The sequence below is a fragment of the Podarcis pityusensis genome, assembly GCF_964106645.2.
Source record: "Podarcis pityusensis genome assembly, chromosome: 10".
Lineage (NCBI taxonomy): Eukaryota > Metazoa > Chordata > Lepidosauria > Squamata > Lacertidae > Podarcis > Podarcis pityusensis.
In genome coordinates this window covers 46,763,703-46,788,146 of record NC_138035.1, presented here as the reverse complement: position 1 = coordinate 46,788,146, position 24,444 = coordinate 46,763,703, and the positions used below count along the sequence as shown (strand labels likewise).

Here is a 24,444-nt window from a genome sequence, read left to right as displayed (position 1 = left end):
GCCCAAGAAAGTAAAATCTCTCATTGCCTCCATTTCTTCCCCTTCTATTTGCCAGGAGGTGATGGGACCAGTTGCCATGATCTTCGTTTTTTGATGTTGAGCTTCAGACCATATTTTGTGCTCTCCTCTTTCACCCTCATTAAAAGGTTCTTTAATTACTCCTCACTTTCTGTTACAGCAGGGCTTTGCACGTCCTGAAACCCCTTCCTATCCACCTGCCAAATTTGGCCCTCAATGGAGCCCAAAAGCTGCTGCCTGAATGCCAGAGGAAGAGGCAAAGCAGAGGTCCAGCCATCAGATCTATATTCTGATTATATTCTTAACTAATTTGTAGTGGATATAGCAGTAGCCTCTTCTCACCCTGCTCTGACTTCTCACAATAATTTTCAGTGACAGAGTGTACAAAAATCAACTGCTATGGACATAGTACTACATAGTCTTCAGAAACGTAAGTTGAAAACCCTTGAAATAAGAAACAGATTATGACATTAATGACAATTTGTGTGGTTGTCATTACAACATTGAACATAAATTAAGAAAAAAATGTTGGGGAAACATCATGTTCAGTATAAATGATTTGATTAATCATTAAGCTACTAAAACACCCTTGTTACATTTCAAAGGAACTAGCATTCCTATCAGCAAATTAATTCCCATGCCCAATTTTTGCCACTGGATACTTAGAAGAATGACATATTTTTCTTAGCTGCCTTATTTATGTGGTCTCTTGTCCTCTTTCTGTTTTGGTGTGAAAGCATTAAGAGCTCTCTAGAAAATACAACATTTTTAGTACAGCCAGCTGGCTGCATATTAGACTTTCAAAATGTTGTCTTCATTTCCGCAACCATTTCTTCCATACCATCAAACTCTGAGTCAAATTTAATTTCACGCAATGTGCCCTGCCAATTTCTCAATACAAAAGCACATATAGGAAGAAATCCATTAAAAAGCAATTTGGAATATTCAGAGAGGAAATCTAAGATATTCAAAAAAGGAGGGGAAAAACCCCAATCTATTTAAGCTTAACAATTTAGTGCATGTAATATAATTTGTGTGAATTAATCTAGCATCTAAGCACAGTGGATATAATGAAGTAGTCCAGGTATAATATTTGCAACAGATAAAAATGAAAGTTTTGTACCTTGTAGAACTAGTGGTTTAATGTACACCTTCAGATTACTTAATAAAGGTTATTGAGTTTTCCACGTCATCAAAGGAGGATAGTGAGGAATACAAAAGGCTTCACACAGTGCTGATATATCTAATTGACCTGTGTGTGTTTTATACTGAACGTCCAGAAAATCAGGAAATAGCCAGAAAAATAACATCAGCCTTCATCAACAGCCCTCCAGCTGTTCTGGACTACCGCTCCCATCAGATACAGCCAGCACAACCAGGTGGACTGAAGCTGATGGCAACTTTAGTCCACAACATCTAGAGGGTACCAGGTTAGTAAAGGTTGAATTAGATAAACAATCCTTCCAAAAGCACTAGTTTGCATGGTATTACGGGCCATGTTCTAAAACTATATCTTGGCAAACCTTTGCCAGTTTATACAAACTGCCCTAAAGGACCAGGCGCACAGCTTGGGAGCCATTTTGGACTCACAGCTGCCCATGGAGGCACAGGTCAATTCTGTGTCCAGGGCAGCTGTCTACCAGCTCCATCTGGCACACCAGCTGAGACCCTACCTGCCTAGTTTCGTCAAAATGGAACATGCCCTGGTTATTTCTGGTTATATCTACATGGGGCTACCTTTGAAGGTGACTTGGAAACTACAACAAATCCAGAATGTGGCAGCTAGATTGGTTTCTGGGAGTGGCCACCGGAACCATATAACACTAATCCTAAAAGATCTACATTGGCTTCCAGTATTTGAAGTGTTGGTGCTGAACTTTACAGTCCTAAACAGCCTCGGCCCTGTATACCTGAAGAAGAGTGCCTACTCCCATCATTCAGCCCAGACATTGAGATCTAGCTCTAGAAGTAAAGTTACAAGGAACCAGGCTGAGGGCCTTCTCAGTAGTGGTGCCCACCTTGTAGAATGTCCCTCATCAGATATCAAACAGATATTCCCTATACAGGGCTGCCTTCAAATGTCTTCTAAAAGTCATATAGTTATTTATGACTGTTAGAAGACATTTGAAGGCAGCCCTGTATAGGGAAGTTTTTTATGTTTTATAGTGTTTTTATAATTTGCTGGAAGCCGCTCAGAGTGGCTGGTATAACCCAGTCAGATAGGCGGTGTACAAATAATAAAATTGTTGCTGCTGCTGCTGATAGGAATGAATGAATCTATTCCTCATCTTTATCAATTCCATATTCGGTTTCCACATTCATCTTTCATTTCAAAACAATCCTCTCAAAATAGTAAGGTAACGGTAAAGGGACCCCTGACCATTAGGTCCAGTCGTGGCCGACTCTGGGGTCGCGGCACTCATCTCGCTTTATTGGCTGAGGGAGCCGGTGTACAGCTTCCAGGTCATGTGGCCAGCAGGACTAAGCCGCTTCTGGCGAACCAGAGCAGCACACGGAAACGCCGTTTACCTTCCCACTGGAGCGGTACCTATTTATCTACTTGCACTTTGACGTGCTTTCGAACTGCTAGGTTGGCAAAAGCAGGGACCGAGCAACGGGAGCTCACCCCGTTGTGGGGATTCGAACCGCCGACCTTCTGATCGGCAAATCCTAGGCTCTGTGGTTTAACCCACAGCGGCACCCACGTCCCCTCAAAATAGTAGTTAAATGCATATTTTATCTCAAAATACACTTCTATATTCTAATTTTGATGAATTTAAACTACCAAGAAGGGTATCATGGCATCTGGTAAAGTCAGACTGAGAGGTGAAAATCAGGCCACTTTCATATAGGAAATTAAATTTTTCATATAGGATTTTTAAAAAATAGACAACTGAAGCTATGTCCAATAATCAAGGCATTTTCACACAGCAGAAAGCAGAACTACAAACAGACGGCAATTCTGCCCCCTTTATACCACAGGGATGGCTCTTCTGTCACTCACTTCTCACTCCCTAGGCTAGGGCATGAACCCACGCAGGATCAACCTGAATGGATCTCATTAGTCATTTAACCTGAACGTACTGTTTAAAAAAAGTTAGAACTGGTTATGAGGCACTTTATCACACAAATGGTTTCCTAGATTTTCAACAGAATTTCAAATATGTCCTGGGAAGCTGAGAACAGAAGGTAGTGCTGAGGCATCAAAGATCCTTTAAAACCCATTCATTCTAATGCTAAAGCAGCAGAGAAACCCAGCAGACCTTATTCCATTAGAAGCTGAGGAGGACAAAAAGAAAGCATACTCCCCAAAGCCTCGTCTGGGATATGTGCAGCTGCCCTTAATGTTTCTTTGAAATTCCTTTGTTTCAGAGGGAGATCAGGAGATCATGCCCTTTGTACCTCAGTCAGAAATATCAGCTACGGCTGGAACAGAAGGAGCAAATTAAGTTTTGACTCAGCATTCCTGCTAAAAATCAAGCACAAAGATGTTAGAATCCAGACATTGGCCTGCAGACCCGGACGGGGCCAAGCTCCTCACTTTAACCAGTACAGGGAATAAGACATGCGCTGTGGCATGGCTGCCTAGCTTAAAACCTGGTACCTTCCAGAGGTTTTTAGATTACAACTCCCATCAGGCGGAAGGCGTCAGGATGGAGAAGGCTGACAGATCTTGCGAAACGTGTACTTCTACACTTGACATCAAAATAATTCTGCTTGTTCCTGCACCATTTAGGGGATGGAACATGTGATGCAAACAAAAAAAAATAGGCATTTGAGACCTCCTTTGTGCATATACTTCTACGGCTGAAGAACATCAAAGCTGAAATAAGGCTCAGGGGCCTGAAGCTTTAAGAATGCAAGCAGTCACACAAAACATTCATTTGGGGCAGTAGGAGAAGAAGAGGAGGAGGAGTTGGAATTTGATATCCTGCTTTATCACTACCCGAAGGAGTCTCAAAGCAGCTAACATTCTCCTTTCCCTTCCTCCCCCACAACAAACACTCTGTGAGGTGAGTGGGGCTAAGAGACTTCAGAGAAGTGTGACTGGCCCAAGGTCACCCAGCAGCTGCATGTGGAGGAGCGGGGAAGCGAACCCGGTTCCCCAGATTACAAGTCTACCGCTCTTAACCACTACACCCCACTGGTTCCCAAGTAGTAGCTGTCTGGATTAAACAGGGCCTGTAAACTTAAAGCTCATTTCATTAGTAAGAAGCCAGGCTGCATGTATATTTCTATGGCTGCGTTCAGACAGAAGATTTACTATCTTAGTTTTACCTCTCATAATGCCAATGCTTATGTTTCAATTTCTAATATTTGTTTTACACTGCAGCATGTGATGTGCTATGGAACTGTGGCTTTTTGATCAATATACTGCCATGTTGAGCTACATTTTAAATGAATAGGAAATAGCTGTATGCCAGGACACTGCCCCAAATTCTGTCATATGAGTGGCACCCCCACCAACCGATTCTTTCAGTTAATGGGGTTTAAAATTTTCTGAACAACTACTAGGCAGGGGCTGTGACTGGAGAGGCAACCAGCTGACTCACACGTATTTTGGCATCATGTTCCTGTGTGAGCCAGCCAGCAATTTTCTGTTGAAAGATGTTGGAGGGTATATCTATATGGGATGCTGCTTGAGTTCCCCTTAACTTTATGTTGGTATAGGTTTCAGTGAGTGTACTGATACTTCTTCACTTTTGTTATAACAACTCATAGAGGCAGCTTCCAACAGGGAGAGATGACCCCAGAGTTAGCTCCCAGATAAACCTCATATATAAATACACAGTCAACTGTCTTTCAAGCTTCAGTTCTGCTGAATGAATGTCCAAATCCCTCCCCACCCCCCTTGCAAAAGAAACAGAGGCAAAACATTGATTTCAGACTTAAGGAATTACTGAGTCGAGTCATGGATCTTCTGCAGCTACGAGAGCTATAAATTCTAGCACAATTTTTACTCCAAAAAAATTAATAAGAAGGCTTTTATATTTCTTTCACAGCAACTTGTTCTTGTGTACGTTAATAAAACTGGTTTCTTGATTAAGTGCTCCAATCACAGGGAATTCCTGCAGCCCACAGTGGTCTTGTTCAATTTATTAAGAGTGTGTAATTTGGTGAGAACAGAAAACTAGTAGAGATGTAATGTGATCCACATGCTCTACCCCAAATATTTTTTCTACCTAAAACAAAGCCCACTGGTGCTGGCTGCACCCCCCATCTCAACGGCAGGACTAAAAGGTAAAGGGTAAAGGGACCCCTGACCATTAGGTCCAGTCGTGGCCGACTCTGGGGTTGTGGCGCTCATCTCACTTTATTGGCTGAGGGAGCTGGCGTACAGCTTCCGGGTCATGTGGCCAGCATGACTAAGCCGCTTCTGGCAAACCAGAGCAGCGCACGGAAACACCGTTTACCTTCCCGCCGGAGTGGTACCTATTTATCTACTTGCACTTTGACGTGCTTTATAACTGCTAGGCTGGCAGGAGCAGGGACCGAACAACGGGAGCTCACCCCGTTGCGGGGATTCGAACCACCGACCTTCTGATCGGCAAGTCCTAGGCTCAGTGGTTTAACCCACAGCGCCACCCGCATCCCTAATGGCAGGACTAGCCCAAGCTAATTCAGGCACCAGTAGCATCCTGAGCTCACCGCAGCCCAGCCCTCTCTGTTTTCTGCTGCTTCTCAGTCAAAATTTACATTGTAAGCTGCTTGGGAACTGGGAACTGTCTTTTTTCCCCTACTTATGAAATGCTGCCTAGCCCCATATAAACGCATGGTACTGACAGTGTATTCCATTATATATTAATAAATACAGAAGGTGTGCATTGAAATGGTGAACACTTTCCTTTCAAAATAAGGATCAAGAACATCCTATACCCACATCAAACTAGAAGTATGCTAGTCTGATGGTATGGTAAAAATGTAAGGCTTTTGATGCTTCATAAGTGGTTTTTATTGCTGCCTTGAAATGAAGAGCAGGTGGCCAAACTTCATTTTCTGACCCTCGTGACTGCTTTGTTGATTATCGGTGTGTTTCAAAGTTTTGTTCTTTTCAATTGTTAGAATCTCAGAAAAAATATATTGCAAGTTTTCTTCTAGTTTTCACAGAGAACTGCTGACTGCCCACCTGTGTAATATCATCCCAGGAAATATGGATGTTTGTGAAGAAGTTGACCCTGTTTCACACAGGATTGAAGTAATTGTTATCATGCTGTTCTGGTGGCAACACTGGCTCGAATACGGTTTGCTGAGCAGAGATTTATATTCCTCAAGCGCTCACAATGGGAAGATTAAATAAATCCATGTAAATAAAATCTATTTCAGAAATTATCACTTACAGCACTAGAAATGACTGGATGTCAACTTTACTCTTTGAAATTCTGAAAATGCTATGATAGCACTTTATTATAAAAAGAGATCACTTTCCTTCATATGCTAACTCACCACCATGTTTTGGTCAAAGAAAATGATGTTTCACTTGACATTCATATTAGGTTATTGCACTCTAAAATGTTAATTAATTTCTAGATGATGGCCTCATGCATAAAAATGTATTGGCAAGAGTAAATTACTTTTTGAAAGAAAAGAAATCAACAATAAACTGCATTAGACTGGGTAATCAATGTGTATTGAATTTTGTGCTGGAGGCCAGTTTCTCTGTCAACAAAGGTCCTTCAAACACAGATTTTCACTTCAGCTTTAATGAACAAGGTTGGAATCATGAATTGAAATAAAATGCAGAAATAATAAACTATTACTTTCCTTTTCAAGTCCCACTTGAAAGCAAACTGAAAATACAGCAAAATAGTATATACGAAACACAGATTTATTAAAAACATTTCTGTGTATACTGCTTTATAAGCAAATGCTTTATTTTCCTGGCAAAGAAAACATGAAATAATAATAAAATCTAACTGAGCTAGATAACAGTGGTTTTTTAAATAAAAAAAAAAAACCATTTAGAATTATGTTGTAATTATCATTCAGTTATTTACCAAAACTCAACATAGTTAGTTCAGACCAGAATTCTCAGAATGCTCTTAGATCCATCTCATGTTATTTTTCCTGTAATCTGATTAACAACGCAGTAATCTGAGTCTGAGTTACTTTAAAGTTAATTTATATTTTCTGCATTTATGTGGTTGGGGGCGGGGAGGACATATTCTCAAATTTACAGTAACACAAGGTGGTCTGAGGACTCTGCTGAATTTGAGGCACTTCCAAAAATGTAAGGAGCCCTTCTGTTTACAGAACTGATATTCTGGATCCAACCCACTAAACCTGACCTGCAGTGCTATTATTCAAGAAAAAGAGGTGCTGGAACTCACCATGAACTCACTCATTGTCTTAGAATGACAATGGTGCCCACCTGAGAGGTGCCGGAACTGAGTTTCTGTGAGTTTCCCAGAAAAAAGCCCTGACTATACATCTGCAACAGTATCATACTACTTTAAACAGTAATTGCTTGCCATATAGAATCCAGGGGACTGTAGTCTGTTAAGAGTTGTTAAAAAGGTAAAGGGACCCCTGACCATTAGGTCCAGTCATGACCGACTCTGGGGTTGTGGCACTCATCTCGCTTTATTGGCCAAGGGGGCCGACGTACAGCTTCCAGGTCATGTGGCCAGCATGACTAAGCTGCTACTGGCGAACCAGAGCAGCGCACGTAAACGCCGTTTACCTTCCTGCTGGAGCGGTACCTATTTATCTACTTGCACTTTGACGTGCTTTCGAACTGCTAGGTTGGCAGGAGCAGGGAGCGAGCAACGGGAGCTCACCCCATCGCGGGGATTTGAACCGCCGACCTTCTGATTGGCAAGTCCTAGGCTCTGTGGTTTGTTAGAGTTGTTAGGAGACCCCTACTGCCCTCACAGAGCCAATTCTCAGAGTAGTTTAATAGTCAATACCTTTCCCCAGGGAAATCTGGGAATTGTAGCTCTGTTGCATGAACCTGCTTTTAATGTATAATGCAAATGGGGCCTGAGTTCTCAGTGAAGCCCTGCCCATCTGTCAAATGTGGCCTGCAGAGAGGGTTGGTCACTATCTGATCTGGCCCTATGGCCATAACTTTGTCCCTACCTCTTTCTTGGAATTGAAGCGAAAATAATTGTTCATTTGATCAGATGCACATTTATTAAACTCCACCCTTATTTTATCTGCCATGTATTCACATAATCTAGTAATAACATGTGACCTGATCTTGGACAAATCAACTATTGTTTTGCCTCAGTGTCCACTTACCGTGAAATGAGTTCATTGGCCACTAAAGGATATAAATGCAATACATTTCATATTGTTCTATTATGCTACTTGTGAAGCAACCTGAGAGGGCGTTTTGCCTGTAAAGGCAATACAATAATACCTAAATATATAAGCGTGTATTTTAAATATACATTACAATACCTAGGTGGTGTGTAGCTTGTCCCACCACTTTTGTATTGTGGAGATATCTGCTTCCATGCATTTTTAATAGAATAGATGTCGGTGTCTCCTAACTCCCATTTTCAATTTTACAATTCCTTCCTACATATTTTCTGCCAGGTTTGTGATTAAGTAGGAGGCTTAAACATCCTCAAACCTTACTCCATTCCTTTGGGACCAGAGAAAATGCACTTTTGGTAGGTAAATTCCAGCAGGATAGTTTTATATTAAAGAAAAACACTATATTGTGGTATAAACTTTACAGATGAGAAACAACTTCCAACAGGTGCAATACTAGCTACTAATGAAACAGAATGAAATATTCCCTGCAGTCTGAGAAGAACATTTCAATATATTGTAAGGCAAGATTTATCATTAGTGTTACCCTCTGAAATAACCTAGATTCTTTCATTAGGCAAGATGTATGTATTTTAACAATAAGGTTTTCACTGCATCTGGAGAGACAATTAAGAAACTAGTCACAGGTTATATAGCCTGTGAATAAAGTGCTGAATTTGCAAATCTTAGTTTGAATTTCACATTCTGCACAGCTTCTCTGTAAATCGAACTACTCCCTCAACTTTAAGTCAAGGCATTCCCAGCTGCCCCAGGTTAGGGTTGCCATATTTCAAAAAGTGTTTGTGCCTTTCCATGTCAGTGGGCTATCATCTACTTGACTGAGTTCAACATAACTAAGGTATGATAAAATAAAACTTCAGTGATGCCAACAACTCACACATCTTTAAGACATGCTATATGATACATGATATAAACAATAAAAGCAAGGCATCACCCAGTGCAGGTATTTATTTGCTGGAATGCAATCTTGAACAGTAGAAAAATTAAAAATGATGGCACGTAAAAAGTATACTGCAAACAGACCCCCTACCAGGGCTGTCTTAAGCATATCCAGCGCCATGGTGCAAAGATCCCTCCAGCACCCCCACCTCCCCATTTCCCAGAGTTGTTCACCTTTTCCCAAGGCTCTGCGGGGATTGCTCTCCTCCCACGGAGACTTGGGAAGGAAGCTGCACGCCTGCTAGCCATATGGCTGGCAGGGCGCAGCTGGCGGGCGTGCAGGGAAGGGGATGGCCTGGGTGTGAAGGGCAGGTTCGCGGGGTTCACGCTGCTGCTCCTGAAGGGACAGGAAACGCTGTGGAGGGTATGAGGGCACCCACGCGAGAATAACAGTTACAGACACACACAAAAACACACACCAAGTTTAGAATATTACACTGGGCAACAATCTTTTACTTTTTGAATGTTGTCTAGATTTCTACAACCGATTTAGGGTAATTTTGCACTGCTGAATCAGGAAATGACACCCGTTTCTCTCCATCAGGTCAGGTTTTCTGTAAACTGAATGGTGGGCATTGATAAAGGTAAGTACACGTAAATTGCATGTTGCTTCACCATTTTTCAAACTTCAGGGCTTGAACTTCTGTTTCTTGGAACTCCTGGAATGCTCAGCAGCACAGAGGTCTCTCTTCAGAGTCCAACAGTAGTCAGCCATCATGACTGCGTCCCAGCGACCCTGATACCTGGTCTCCATCTCTTTCATGTCCTGATGGAATCTCTCCCCCTGCTCGTCACTCATTGAACCCAGGTTCTCAGGAAACTGGTCCATATGTGAAAATAGGTAGTGCGTCTTGACGCTCATGTTGCAGCCCAGGTTTCTGAAAGCAGTCAGCATGTTGTTGACAAGTTCTGCGTAGTTTCTGGCCTTATTGTTGCCAAGAAAGTTCTTCACTACCAGAACAAATGCCTTCCACGCTTCCAGTTCCACTTCGTTCATTGACTTTCCGAACTCTGGATCTCTGATGAGCTGATGGATCTGAGGACCGTCAAAGATGCCAGCTTTCAACTTCTCCATGGTCAATCCTGGAAAAGCCTGGCACAAGTAAATGAAGCAGTCACCATCCTTGTCCAGAGCCTTGGAGAACTGCTTGATTAAGCCGAGCTTGATGTGCAGCGGGGGGAAGAGTATTCTGTCTCTGTCCACCAGAGGGTTGTTGATGACGTTCCTTTCTTTGCAAGGCACCAATTCCTCCCGCACAGGCCAGTCCTTCTTCGTGTAATGCTGAGCACGGTCCCTACTATCCCACATGCACAGAGAACATGGGTACTTGGTGAAGCCAGACTGTTGTCCCAACAAAAAGTTCACCATCTTCAGGTCAACACAAATAAACCACTTATGCTGATCATAACCAATTTTCTCCAGCACATACTTCACCGCTTCATAGTTCTCCTTCAGTGTACTCGAGTGAGCCAGGGGTATAGAGGCAAACTGGTTGCCGTTGTGTAGCAGAACACATTTCAATGATCGCTTGCTGCTGTCAATGAACAGTCTCCAATCTTTGGGTTCGTACTGTGGCACTCCAAGCTTGAGCAGAAGCTGCGCAATATCTGCACAGTACACCAAGTCCTTCTCTTAAAAACGGAGGTACTCTTGATGCCTGTTGCGCAAGAAGCTGATGCAAGCACTGTCAGAGAGGAGGTTTTTTTCCTTCAATCTGGATGCCAACAGTTCGGCAGAGTCCTTTGACAAGCTGAGGTCGCGAACTAGATCATTCAACTCCTTTTGGGAAAATGGATGTGGAGCATCATCTTCAAGAACCACTTCTTCTTCTTCTTTATGTCCTTCAACACTGGAGGCATCTTCGTCACTAATGTCAGGAAGTTCTCCGAAGATAGGCACTGGAATTTCATCACAATGAGCTACAGGACGACATGCTGATTGAAGATCAGGATACTTCGTGGGGCGGCTGCCCCATTAACTTAGTTTTGATCCCCCAACTTTATGCTTTGCTGGACCAATTTATGGAAGATTTCGAGGTTTTATGACTTCAAACTGATCCCTTTTCGACATAATCACCCAGAACTATCGGACCTGAATACTTCTTGTCATTAAAATAATCATTTCCAATCAAAACAATTATTTGACAAGGCATTTTACCCCCACCAACTTCTTCTAAAATGCTCCACACAAGCGTACATGTGAACAAAAATGTAAAAAAAGACATGTGGCCATAGCTCAAAAACTTGACCTGACTGAGCAAAACCAATGTGATTTTTGGATTCAGCGCATCAGATTCATCCTAAATCAGCTGAAAAAACGCAGACAACAAATTTGTTGTTGACCAGTGTTATAGTTGCTTGGGTGCAGCTTCCATCCGAGGCCTCTGCAGGGATCGCTCTGTTCCCATCGAGGCTTGGGAGGCAAGCTGCACACCCGCCAGCTATATGGTTGGTGGGGCGAAGCTGGCAGGCGAGCAGGGAAAGGGGAGGCCGCTGGCAAAGCTACGCAGCTCCCCCACTTGCTGGGGCGCCCCTGAGAGGCCGGTGCCCTGGCGCAATGCACCACTAAGCCCAATGGGAAAGACGGCTCTGCCCCCTACAATATCACAAGCTGCATATCACAGCAATAAGCAAAAAGTCTTATCTGGTTGCTTTCTCAGCCCTCCATTATTATTTTTTTGATACCATGCTCAGAGTGCACAGTTATTACACACCTCAGCTATAGCCCAAATACGACTTTAATGCAATTCATTTTAATGAGCCACACACATATTCATGGAATCAAAAAGATTATACTACGGAAAGAACAACTGGGTCAGCTAAACCCACAGGGCCCAGTGCAAATTTTAAAAAATTGTAAAGTCACAGACAATTACTGTGTAGCACATCACATTGATATTGTGACATAGAGCGAGCTGAATTTAGCTGAGTCCTACATTCAAATGCCTATGTGTTCTGCTTGTTATTCTTCAGCTTAACATTTTCTTGCCCTTTTCTGCAGCACCTTTTTTCAGTAAAGAGTTTCAGTTTTTTGAATGTTTCATACTTTTGGGGAGGGGTGACCTGATGCAAATCAACAAGTTGACAACATCCCTCAGAAATCCCATATTTTGTTGTCGTCATGCATGAGCAGGAATACAAAAGCTTCATGCCTTTTAACAGACAGACACTATGACCAATTTTAAAGACTTTGAAGAATGAATAGGATAGGGATTTTTCATAGCTACCTCTTCTTTTGTATGATATTTAAAACAAATAGTGTTATTTGTTTTTCATTTTGTTTAAAGTATTTTAAGCCGCTTTTGGGAGCCATGCCCTCACAAAATGACATACAAATGGACAGATGAGGTGCAACAGAAAAACAGTCACACCAGAACAGCTCTACAGATTAATTTGAGAATCTGCTGTGGAGATACAAGCTACTTCGAGCATTAGTTAAAGGGAAGTGTGAAGAGGAAGACCCTCAAGGACCACCTAAATGCCAGAACTGAAAGTGCAGGCAAAAGTCCGTTAGTAGCATGACAAAAACTTGCATGGCACTATTTGAGAGAATTCCAACAGTAAAACTCCAACTGATTTCATGAAGCAGAACTGGCACCTTTGGTAGTTAAAACAACAATAATATAATAATACATTTAGCTATTATTCTAGAAAGTCAGTCATTGTGAACAGAAATGCGTGTGTTTGTACAATGAGCAGTTTCTCATTTAAACATAATGGCCCATGAGTCCTTTGAATTGCAACAATGACCTTACACTATTTTGTTCAGTCTCTGGAAATAATTTTTGTGACACATAATCCATCCTATCGAATTTACAGCCCTATTAAAATTCTAAGTAATTCAGACGTCAAAGTATTAGTCCTTTATAATAAAAAGTGGCATGTTTTTGACTCTTCTATGCCATATTTTAAAAACATCTCTTAAGGTTGAAAATCTTTCCTGTATATTTTCTAATATTGTTATAACATTACCATTTGTCTCTGTTCTTTTTAATAGCTACATTCCATAACCAAAACTATCTTTGCTTTGCTCTCAGTAAAAGAATGTTTGAAATTCTTGTTCTTGTAACATGTAAAAGAGTTTAAACAATGAGGAAATTTACTAATGTAATGTGAAATGTATCACAGCTACTCTGATTCTGGTACAGTTCATTTGGAATTTAAGGAATGTATGTCATACATCTTCAATTATCTCTGCTTATCTCCATGTATTTTACTCTTTAATGTTATTTTATTGTATTTTTATTTGTGTTTAATGAATTCATTATTAACCAAAACTAAAGAGAATTTTTAAAAATGAAATATATCAAAAACACTACCTGGAACTACAAGAAAATCCGATGATCCTAGCTTTTGTGGAAGCTGCCTTAATAATTAATGAACAGGTTTAACTGTTGTTAAATACAGAGCATGAGTTTCCAGGTTTCAGCAAGCAATCCTTCCTTCAATGTTAAATCTAACAGTGGCACCTTAACGACAAACATGAAATTCCACTATTACCCAGTGGAAAATTCTTGTTCTTTATTTTAGAATCCCACTGGATCTGTTCAGAACTCCTATACCAGTTGTGCTAAACTCATTCCTTTTATTTCTCAAAAAGAATTCTGATACATGTGAGCCAACTGTGCAATTAGCTACATGTTTCTTTACCTAGGGCAAGCAGAAATTGCCCTGAGTGAGTAGCAAATGTCAACAGCTCTTACGGTAGTATTTTCTTTTGGTTCATAAAGGCAGTTGGAGCGGTATCATAGGTGTCTCTACCCGACCAGGAGAAGTTGTACACAAAGCCCTATTTGGGTGTTTCTGCCAACACATGAGTGGGAAACACAATGAGGCTGAGTGCCTGTCCAAAGAATACGAATGTCTGAAGAGGGGAGCCTTCACACATGCAGGCTCCCACACAATCTGGAAGGATAAGCAATCAGAGTTCCACAATGGGTGGGAACCCCTACACATTAAGAATTCCTCCTCCCTTCAAATACAGTGGTACCTCTGGTTATGTACTCAATTCGTTCCGGAGGTCCGTTCTTAACCTGAAACTGTTCTTAGCCTGAAGCACCACTTTAGCTAATGGGGCCTCCTGCTGCTGCCGCATTGCCGGAGCACAATTTCTGTTCTCATCCTGAAGCAAAGTTCTTAACCCAAGGTACTATTTCTGGGTTAGCGGAGTCTGTAACCTGAAACATATGTAACCTGAAGCATATGTAACCCGAGGTTGCACTGTATTTCCATTCTACATATGGGACATGGGGAGAAGGGCTACTCAGTATAATCCAATTTCCTGCTTGCATGTTGATGTTTACCAGGAGTAGGATGTCCCTAGTTAGAGCTGTTGCTACTACTGTGTTGTGAAATACAAGAATATTGCACAGGGGGGAAAAACGTAGTGGTGATTGGGAGACTTGCATCATAAAATTCAAAGAAGTGAAACTTTCAAAGGATAACTTTGAAAGTTTTCCTTGCCGTATTATTTCAGGAAGGGTGACAAGCAGGCTTGCAGTGATATGTGAACCAAGCCAAATTTCTCCCCCACCCTTAGTTGTAATCCACTTCTGCTGTTTCATCAAAAGAACCTTGGGCATTTTAGGATGATTAAGAGAGCTTATATATTTATGTTAAGTGATCGCTGGCACCTTTACAGGACCACAGTCATCAAGATTTAAGTGTGATGTGGAATTGCCCTGAGTATTCCACACACTGCGTTCAAACTTCTCTTCCTCTTGGCCATGCCCTCTGTCTTTCTCTCTCCCCAATTCTCTAGACACCTTTGGGAAATTCCCAAGACATATCAGAATTCCACCCAGAAACCATAAGACTTCAGGAACACAACATTCAAATTAATCCCCTACCAGTGAAAAGGACACATGGCATTGAAAGCCGAAAGTCAGGCCAAAAACCTAATCAGGTAGTGATATGGAAGTTGTCTACTTCAAGTATGAACTGGTAAGAAAGGAAATTGATATATTATTTAAAAATGGAATACTCCATCCCTCATCATATAAGGAACCTTGGCAGCTGTGACCATTTCTGATTAAGGCAGCGAGTTTTTGCATCTCCTTCTTTGCCTGAAGAATAAATACCTAAAAGTGGTGAAGACATATTACTTGTATTAATACAATAGTAATATTAATACATATTACTGGTTGCAGATGTAGGTTAGTATTTACATTATGGTTTATAAATGTATGTTGGCTAGCCATATTACACCACAACTGTGCCCCATTTCCACATGTAAAGCACAGCACCCCCTAACACATCCCCATAATCAAGTACCCTGTCGTAACAATGGCAAAACTTAGTACCAAGCAATCTCTGCTGATTAATCACCCTGCTTTACCCAAATCTTTACCTATTTTCTATTTGTCCAAAATTGCATAGGTTTGGTTGTAGAAAACTGCAGAAACTTGATTTTTAAAAGTTTGTATAATTTAATAAAGTCATAGATAGATAGATAGATAGATAGATAGATGATAGATAGATAGATAGATAGATAGATAGATGATAGATGAAAGAAAGATAGATATAGACTAGTTCATTGTTCATTTCAACTGCTGGCTGGAAGTACATGATCTACATTTTGAGCCAGACTTTAATGAAGGTTAAATAAAAATTTTAAAAGCCTTGCATTACAGCTTCAGCTGGTTTTAGTTACTTAGAAACTCATAATTCCATTAGTTCTCTGGTCATGCCCCAGACTGAAATACTTTCTAATGGAAAGAAGACAGATTAAATCTTTTTTGTTGGGAGAAGGTATGGATTGAGATGAATGACACAGTTTTGGGCTGTTTATATAACAAGGCATATTCAAGAGTTTATATTCAGGTCGACTATGATCACGACACAATAGACTTCTAACAGAATGGAAATTCTAGCTGAAGTACACACATTCTTATTAGGACATATTATATTAGGGCATTAAGAATATGCATTAAAACTCTCTCTCTGTGTGTGTGTGTGTGTGTGAGAGAGAGAGAGAGAGAGAGAGAGAGAGAGAGAGAGAGAGAGAGAGAGAGAGAGACCACTGTTTTAAATCTCCTGATTCTTCAAATTCATTTTGAATTTCCTTCATTGTAATAGAATTCCCATTTATCTGCACCCATAGATTTTTGCATGCAGTGGCAGAGCTGCCATTTTTAACCTTCTGCTTTCATAACAATAGGACTTTTATGGAACTTGCTTAGGAAATTGTCCCGTGCCTAGAAAACATGGGTCCAAGTAGTTTTCTATTTGCCCCACCAATTTCACCAGGAAATTAGTGCTGAATTAGTGCTGAATCGGAGCAAACATAAATCCACAGAAAACCCCTGATGTTTGCTCTGATTTAGTGCTAAAAAGCAGGTTTTCCCAGGGCAAACAGAAGTCTGGTGCTACTACATCTGGGGCTGTTTTTTGCAGCAGTCTGACTCCTCCCATATCTGCTACAGTAGATGTGCTGGGTAGGCCTCCTAATAATAGATGGAGTGAGAGTCTTCTTAGTAGGGGTGAATTTCAAGCAGGCCAATCAGTTATATCATTTTTTTCATTTTAGAGATGCATAGGAGGGGGGCCTTTTTTGGCACAGCTATAGTTCTGGATTAGGATTGGCCGAATGGTGCAGAGAACATTGACAGGAATGCCTCTGTAAATCAAGGAAGTGGGACAAGAAAGAAAGTGTGTGATTTTGAGGAGGAAATTAAAAACTGCTTGACATTTTCAGTGGGAGGACTGTGCCCCAGTAGCCCTAGTCTCCCCTATTTGTATTTTTGGGATGTTGCCTTGGCTACTCAGAAACAATAAAGTACATGTGAACTATTCATCTAACTAAATGCAACTAATATCCTCCAGAATACATTAAAATGTGGCAAAATTTCTGTACGCACGCAGAAACAGGAAGGCTATTATCTGTGCAACACAAACTTTGTAGTGGGAGACCTTGGCCGTTGCATCCCAAGCTCTACCGGGGGAGGAAAGTCTCAGGAACTTTACTAAAGGTGATGCGGGTGGGAGGTTCTAATAATGTCCCATCACTAGAGAATCATTATGGAGACTCTGCTGGGTGTTACACCTTTGCAAACAACGCAAGAAGAGTTCTGCTGGCTAAAAAGAAAGGCCAGTCTTGTCAAGCAGCCTGGTCCCACAGTAGCCACCCAGATGTCTATGAGAAAACTGTAAACAGGACCTGTAAGGATTTGAGGGAGGCAAGCTTGAATTACCTACAACAGCTCAACAGGTCGCCAAGATGTTGTAATTCAACATCCGAATGGCCACAGAACCACCATATGGTGCAGATCAGGCTCAGGCATAGTAACTCAGAACCACCATACGTACAAGCTTCTTAATTTAACTAGAATGTGTGTATTCCACAATCCATGCCTAATACCTTATCACCACAACAGGTATCGCCTTAACATAGGAAAGGCAGCCTTTAAAGATGAGCTACAGAGCTAGGATTCAGCGGCTGACAGTGGGGAGTAAGTTGCCAATGAGCTAAACATACTCTTTTATGTACTCCAGGCAATCACGTTGATCTAGAACTAACCAAGACCCCACCAGTGTTTGATGAATGGAACAACAACAACAAGCAACCAACCCTGCTGCCAGAACATCCAAATGTAGCAAAAAAGCGTAGAGCAGACATGACCAAGCATCATTTTCAAATGCATTTTAAGTTTACCAGGGTGATCTTGGTGAGGAGAAGATGGTCATTGGGAAATAGAGTGGAATAACCCTTTTAATAAAGTGAAACGACCCAATTATAATCTCTCTTTTGTCATGATGAGTGTGCGCCCGATGTGTCATTACAATGAAACAAAACTGCACATGATTCTACAGTTACTTTGAACACAATAGTAAATGTCAGGTGCAAATGTGCACAGTTGACATGGTTTGTTTGCCTAAAATCAGCATGCAATTTGGCAAACATGTAGGCTTTGGGGGATCTGTGGAAAGAGAACAGAAAGCTTTCTAGGCAAGACAAAAATTATGTTGTCTGTTTCACAAAAAATTATCTTGTCTCATTTTTTAAGACACAGTCTTTAGAAACTATGGGGGGTACATAATAAAAGATAAGGCGCACAGTCAGGTTACTGGATTCCTTTCCCCTACCTCCAGAACAGAGACAACAGAGATATTGTGTTATATTTACTGCCTTGATTGGCTGAAGCATGATCATGTAAAGTCAACATTTTGGAAGCATATATATTTTGAGTTTGTTCAGGCTTCTTTATTTCATGCTTTACAAGAAATGGTAAGCAGCAGGCAGGACAAAGGCATACTGTGAAGATAAGCAATCTGATGCAGGAAAGGGACAGAAAACAGCATTTTTGTACACTACAGAATGCCTCCCCATGCTGTTGTACTAAGGCAGTCTTCACCTGCTTTTAAAGTGGTTATTGAAAGCTTTTTTCTTTCTGATGGGTAGCCTAGAGGCTGGCATATACATGGTTTCTTGAGCAGCAGGCTGTGAAACACAGGCTGTGTCTGTGATTATTAACTTGGAGGGGACCAGTAAATGCAAAGGGAAGCCAACTAACAAGGAAAAATATAGTCTTCACTTTTTTTTAATTCATTCATTCATTACTCTAGGGTAAGCAAGGGGAAAAGTCATTTGAGAACACACACACACACACACACACACACACACACACACCTTAAAAGAATATACTGCTTTGGGGTTTGCTCTATACGTGTAAAAGGACATTTGCTTCCCTCCAAAAAATATTGGGAACTGTAAGGATGTGGGTAATTGTAGCTCTGTGAGGTGTTTTTTTTAAAAATTTTAAATTTGATCTATTTATATCGCAAGCCAGTTCTCTACCAAATCTTCCCATTCCCATGTGCAGAGAGCGGTGTGCACTCACTGATGCAGACTAGAACTGGATCACGTCCTTAGTCATTATTGTGAAATGACTTTTTAAACCCTGCTGAAATATATCTTAATTTGCAATGAGCTGATTTTAAAATAAGTATCTTTTGGAATAATAAAGTATATCTAAAAAGAAGAAGACAAGCAGGGAAAAGTTCCGTTTTCAAGAGCCGATATATAAGACATCCATTATGATGAGTAAGTACTACTTAAGAAAATCTTTTATGCCATGACTAGCCTTAGAATGAAACCAGTGATTAAAAAGAGATTGCTCATGAGAATGAAATCCTACCACTCAAGTAATGCATGGATTGATTCTTCTCTGTGCTCTGTTGGAAAGACTCTGCAAATCTAATAAGAATTTATATAAATTGAGAGAGCATGGTCCAAGTATCTCACCTTTCTTCATTTAGATGTCATTAGAGTTATAGTTATATCTTTTTAAGGAGGAAGGACTTGAGCAAACCTGTCAGGGTTCAAAATTAGTTTTCCATCTAGTCAGCCTATGAAATCCAAGGACATTCATGTATAGAATTTTCAGACCTGCAATTTTCTGTATCAAACATTTATTTTTTTTCCTTGATACATACAGATACCACTCTAAATGAAGGCCAGCAACATTACTGAAAGAGGACTGTAAAGAACCACCAATGCCAGCCCCTTGTTGCAAGTTGCAGCAGAAACATGTGAAAAACTTCCCATTTTCCAGCAGAATCTTGATAAATATGCCTTTGTAGCTCAATAAATATAGTGGGCAAAGGAATGAGGAAAGATGTAAGTTGTCAGGAGGCAAAATAATCAAGGGATCTTAACTGGAGTTGAAAGCACAGCCAATTGGTCCTCATCTAAATACAATCATAGGTTGGTGAACTGCAATAGTTTATGGATTAAGATACAACAATGCTGACCAAGGTCAGAAGGGAGAGGTACTAGCAAGGGCAGCTGAGGGTGGAAGCAGCTGACCAATCCTCATGCTCAAGTTTACTTAGAAAGGGTTGAATCCAGATGAAGTTGGCTATTTCAAGGCCATACTGAAAGTGTGCTCTACATGAATACGTATTGGAAAGAAGTTGATGCAGTGGAAAACAAACACTGAAGTTGTTATTACAGAAGAGGCGAGGCAGTCTGTTTGCTCACTCTTATGGGAAAACTGATTGTTTCCGAATATCACCGTTCAAATCAAGGGAAGTCATAGTACCACTCTATTCTGCCTTAGTCAGACCACACCTGGAATACTGTGTCCAATTCTGGGCATCACAATTTTAAAAGGATGTTGACAAGCTGGAAGGTGTACAGAGGAGGGTAACTAGGATGATCAGGGATCTAGAAGCCAAGCCTTATGAAGAATGGTTGAAGGAGCTGGGTATATTTAGCTTGGAAAAATCCATCTTCAAATATCTGAAGGGCTGTCGCATAGAGGAAGGTTGGACTCAAACCTATGGCTTCAAGTTGCAGGAAAGGAGATTCCAACTAGATATACAGAAAAATTTTCTGACAGTAAGAGCCGTTTGACAGTGGAACGGTCTCCCTCAGGAGGTTGTGGACTCTATTTACTTGGAGGTTTTTAAGCAGAGGTTGGATGGCCATCTGTCATGGATGCTTTAGCTGAAATTCCTGCATTGTAGAGGGTTGGATTAGATGACCGTTGGGTCCCTTCCAGTTCTATTATTCTAAAACAGCAAATCTCTGTCACGTGGAACCACTCATGTAAAAGCTTGTGAAAGAGAGCAACTCGTTCTATTAGTATCAGATTATTCCCTTCATTTGCTAAGTGATATCCTGAGTTGTGAAAAAGCAGTGAGTACATATATTTTGGCCTTCATCAACACTCTATTTCATCCTAAGAACAAGCTCTCTCTGCTGATGTTTAAAAGAGCATTTAAACACCTTCAAAAACTCTCCTCCCTTCAACTTAGTTCTCTAATGCATGCTGATCAGCTCAGCTAACGCGTCTCTCCCCCCCCCCCCCGCACGTTTTTAATCCTATTTTGTTGTAACTTGTTTCCTTCTCACCACCAGGAATATACTTCACTACTACATTAACTATTTTGCCGTTGAAAGCACCATCGTCTTAAAGGTCAATCACATTGGAAATTAACAAGTGAAACATTGCAAATGCTGAAGAGGTTTTATTTTATTATATTTCAACGCTATCCTTCCTCTCGTAGGGGCTCAAGGAAGTTTACCGCATAATAAAGTTGAATTGAGCAGGACTCAGACAAATCTCATAAAGGCATAGCTGTCAACTTACAGATTTGAAAATAAGGGACCAGCAGCCTCAAAAATAAGGGATCAGCAGCCCAAATAAGGGATTTTGCTATTGTAAAGAGTTACATACATTGGTAGGATTGACAGATGCCGTCAATCCAGAATGAGGCGGTTGCGGCGCTGCGGCGTCCGCTGAAGCGCCACCCTCTGCGTCCCTCCCCATCCCCTCCTTTTCCTCTTCCCTCAGGCCGGCTCCTCAGCTGCCACCATCGCTGCCGCCTCTGGGCTCGCGGGTAGCATGGGCGAGAGTCTCCCTCCCCCCCTCTCGGGCGGGAAAGGGCCGATGGAACTCCTCGCGCCAGGACGGCACCAGCGCGCGCTCCTTCTTGCAGCGGAGAACCCCGAGCCACTGCTTCCCTCCCAAGCCGAGCAAGCATGAAACCCGGGAAATTTAAGGGACATTCAATAAGGGACAGCAGCAGGACACGGCACTGGGATATGGGAGTTTCCCGCCAAATAAGGGGCGGTTGACAGCTATGCATAAAGGGTACATGCAAATGGCTGCCCACTTGTATTTCAACAAGTTTGTAATAAGGGCACACCAGAAGCCTAGATCTCCTAAGCAGCTGGGGAAGGCATAGTTCGGGGCTGTAGCAGTTCAGAACACAGGCATAGACTCATGTGAGTCAGTGGCCTTCCAGTAAATATTTCCCATCAACTCTTCTCCCTGTGTGCAGGAGAAAGGTTTGTATGGAGGAGCATTCAATCACGAAAGCTCCAGTCTCAAGTAGTATGGTCCAGAGGCATGTTTTCATCCCTGTGTTCTCTGACTGAAGATATTAATTTGCTTTCTTCACATTCATAAAGACAATAGGCTGGTTGTCCTCTGCCTTTTTAAGACCTTGGCAACTGAAGAGGCTGGCTGCTACAGGAAGACAATTTAACGCATGACCTGAATGGAAGTGAAGAGACAGCTGCTTGAACTGTCATCTGGTGTGTGGCGCAATATGGCTTAGATGCCACTGTGCTACTTTACTTACACCTGTGATCTTTGTCTGCTGTTTTTGAGAAATAATTCCCTGACTGACTTGTGTGTACATAGTACCAATGTAGCCTAGCATCAAATGTAAACTAGATAAACTAGGGTTTATGTCTTTATTCTGTGTGTGTGTGTGTGTGTGTGTGTGAGAGAGAGAGAGAGAGAGAGAGAATGAATATGACCTTAATTTGCAGAGCGATCCAAAAACCCTTCTGGGAAGGGATGTGTGGGTTGATAAAAGGTCTGCCTCCTCTAAGCTCTGCTGAAAGTTGTGGTGAGTGGAAGCCCACTAGCAATATCCCTGCCAGCAGAGCCTGGCGGAAACCCCAAAAGGTGAGCTGGTTTGTGATCTGTTGTGTCCTGAGCCAGTCTCACTGCCATTAGGTAATGCCATCAGCATCCCCAGTCTGGACCTATATTCTGTGCCAGCCTGGACCTAGTTCAATGATAAAGTTTGATGGTCCAGCCCCACACCTTCCACAACAGCTACCTTGAGCAGCCATGATGCCAATGCAGTAGGGGCTCCACCACTCTACTGTAAGGAGTGGGGGCTAGAATTTCAGCCTAAGTCATAATCTTAGACTGAGACCTTTCCCTTTGTCCCATTATATCCACACATAAAATACTAGACCCTCTGGGCTGCATGTGGCCCTGGAAAGCCTTCAATGCAGTCACACAGGTGCTGAAGCTGCGCCCCTCCACCAATTCCTTTTGCTGCCTTCCTGAGAAATTCATGCTCCTTTAAGCCCACAACCATCTGCCCCATGTAAATTGTGCTCCTTTCAGCCACCCCCAACAACTGTTTGGGGACCTGAAAGTTAAGAGTGATGCACAGTCATTCCTACCTTGCACATTCTGCCTGTGGATGTGAATGGCTTCTACTTCACCCGTCAGCCCAGGCCCTGTCTGATCTACTGGCATTTATCCCAATGACTGCTGACGTACCTTCATCTCACTGTGACCCTCTCCTGTAGGCTTAGTTTTGGCCCCTACAACTCCATGAATACTTTCCTCGGGTCACTATCACACAACTAGCACTTTCAAAGTGCAAGTAGATAAATAGGTACCACTCCGGCAAGAAGGTAAACGGCGTTTCCGTGCGCTGCTCTGGTTCGCCAGAAGTGGCTTAGTCATGCTGGCCACATGACCCAGAAGCTGTACGCCGGCTCCCTCGGCCAATAAAGCGAGATGAGCGCCGCAACCCCAGAGTCGGCCACGACTGGACCTAATGGTCAGGGGTCCCTTTACCTTTTTAACCTCAGATCCTACTGAGGAATGCCAGAAGCAAACATGATGACCTGATAAAGACATGCATAACCAAATATGTGCAGATACATCCTGGTAACGTCAATCTCTGCATGGTCCAGGCAGCACCAGGCACCCCATCTTTCCATTTGTGAGGAAGTTCATGCTGAAACAGGTCGTACGAAAGCAGCATTAGCGGCCATTTGCAATAGTAGTGGAGGGCATGAGAAGCACCATGTTTCATTATGGAGACGATGTGTGTTTAAAAATAAATCTGGCAGGACTAGGTCAAGTCATTTTTCTGCCCAAGGAAGAACTGCAAATGGTGCACCCTCCCACAAGTCAAGATACATAATACCCAAGGCCAGCTAAGTTATTTTGACATCTGAGGCAGAAAGTCCTACAAGCACCTCTTCCCCTACCGCACAGGAAAACTACAATGATTATAAACGAATAACTAACTACTTGCTGCCCTTTCACGACACCCAAAATCTGCTACCTTAGATGGCTGCCTCACTCTGCCTGGTGGAAAAGCCAGCCTGGAGATTTGGTGCAGTGTCTTGTACTTTTAAACACAAGTAACTCACAACAAAAAAGGCATGTATTGATCTTTGCAGATTCACCATTAATTATGCACTCCCCATCAATAAAAGGAAAGAGAATACTACTAGCTAACCCCGTAAGTTTGTTGTCAGAAAACAATGAGGCACAGTCCACATTGAAGTGCTGTACAAATGAAGAGCCACAGCATCAGGGGCTATCCTGTTCACATTTAATGCAGTTCCAACATTCATTGATCAATCCAGATATTCAACAGACAAGAAAAGAGCAGGATAGGTAAAGTGAAGTTACACCAGGAGATATCCTAGGT

General features: G+C 41.9%; 1 protein-coding gene and 1 long non-coding RNA gene across 17 annotated transcripts in view; one reads left to right on the top strand and one right to left on the bottom strand.

Annotated features, from left to right (window-relative positions):
• GRIP1 (glutamate receptor interacting protein 1) overlaps positions 1–24,444 on the bottom strand; it is a 332,684-nt gene that overhangs the window by 203,084 nt on the left and 105,156 nt on the right. The gene's annotated exons all lie outside the window — the stretch shown is intronic.
• The window catches only part of LOC308486083, a 41,577-nt gene that overhangs the window by 7,452 nt on the left and 9,681 nt on the right, over positions 1–24,444 (top strand). Inside the window, exons 4-5 of one of the 2 annotated variants that reach the window (XR_013990930.1) lie at positions 17,731–17,903; positions 19,674–19,767. This is a non-coding gene — a long non-coding RNA (uncharacterized lncRNA). Of the gene's footprint in view, positions 1–17,730; positions 17,976–19,673; positions 19,768–24,444 lie in introns of those variants that run through there. The other variant, XR_013990931.1, reaches the window with a different exon arrangement.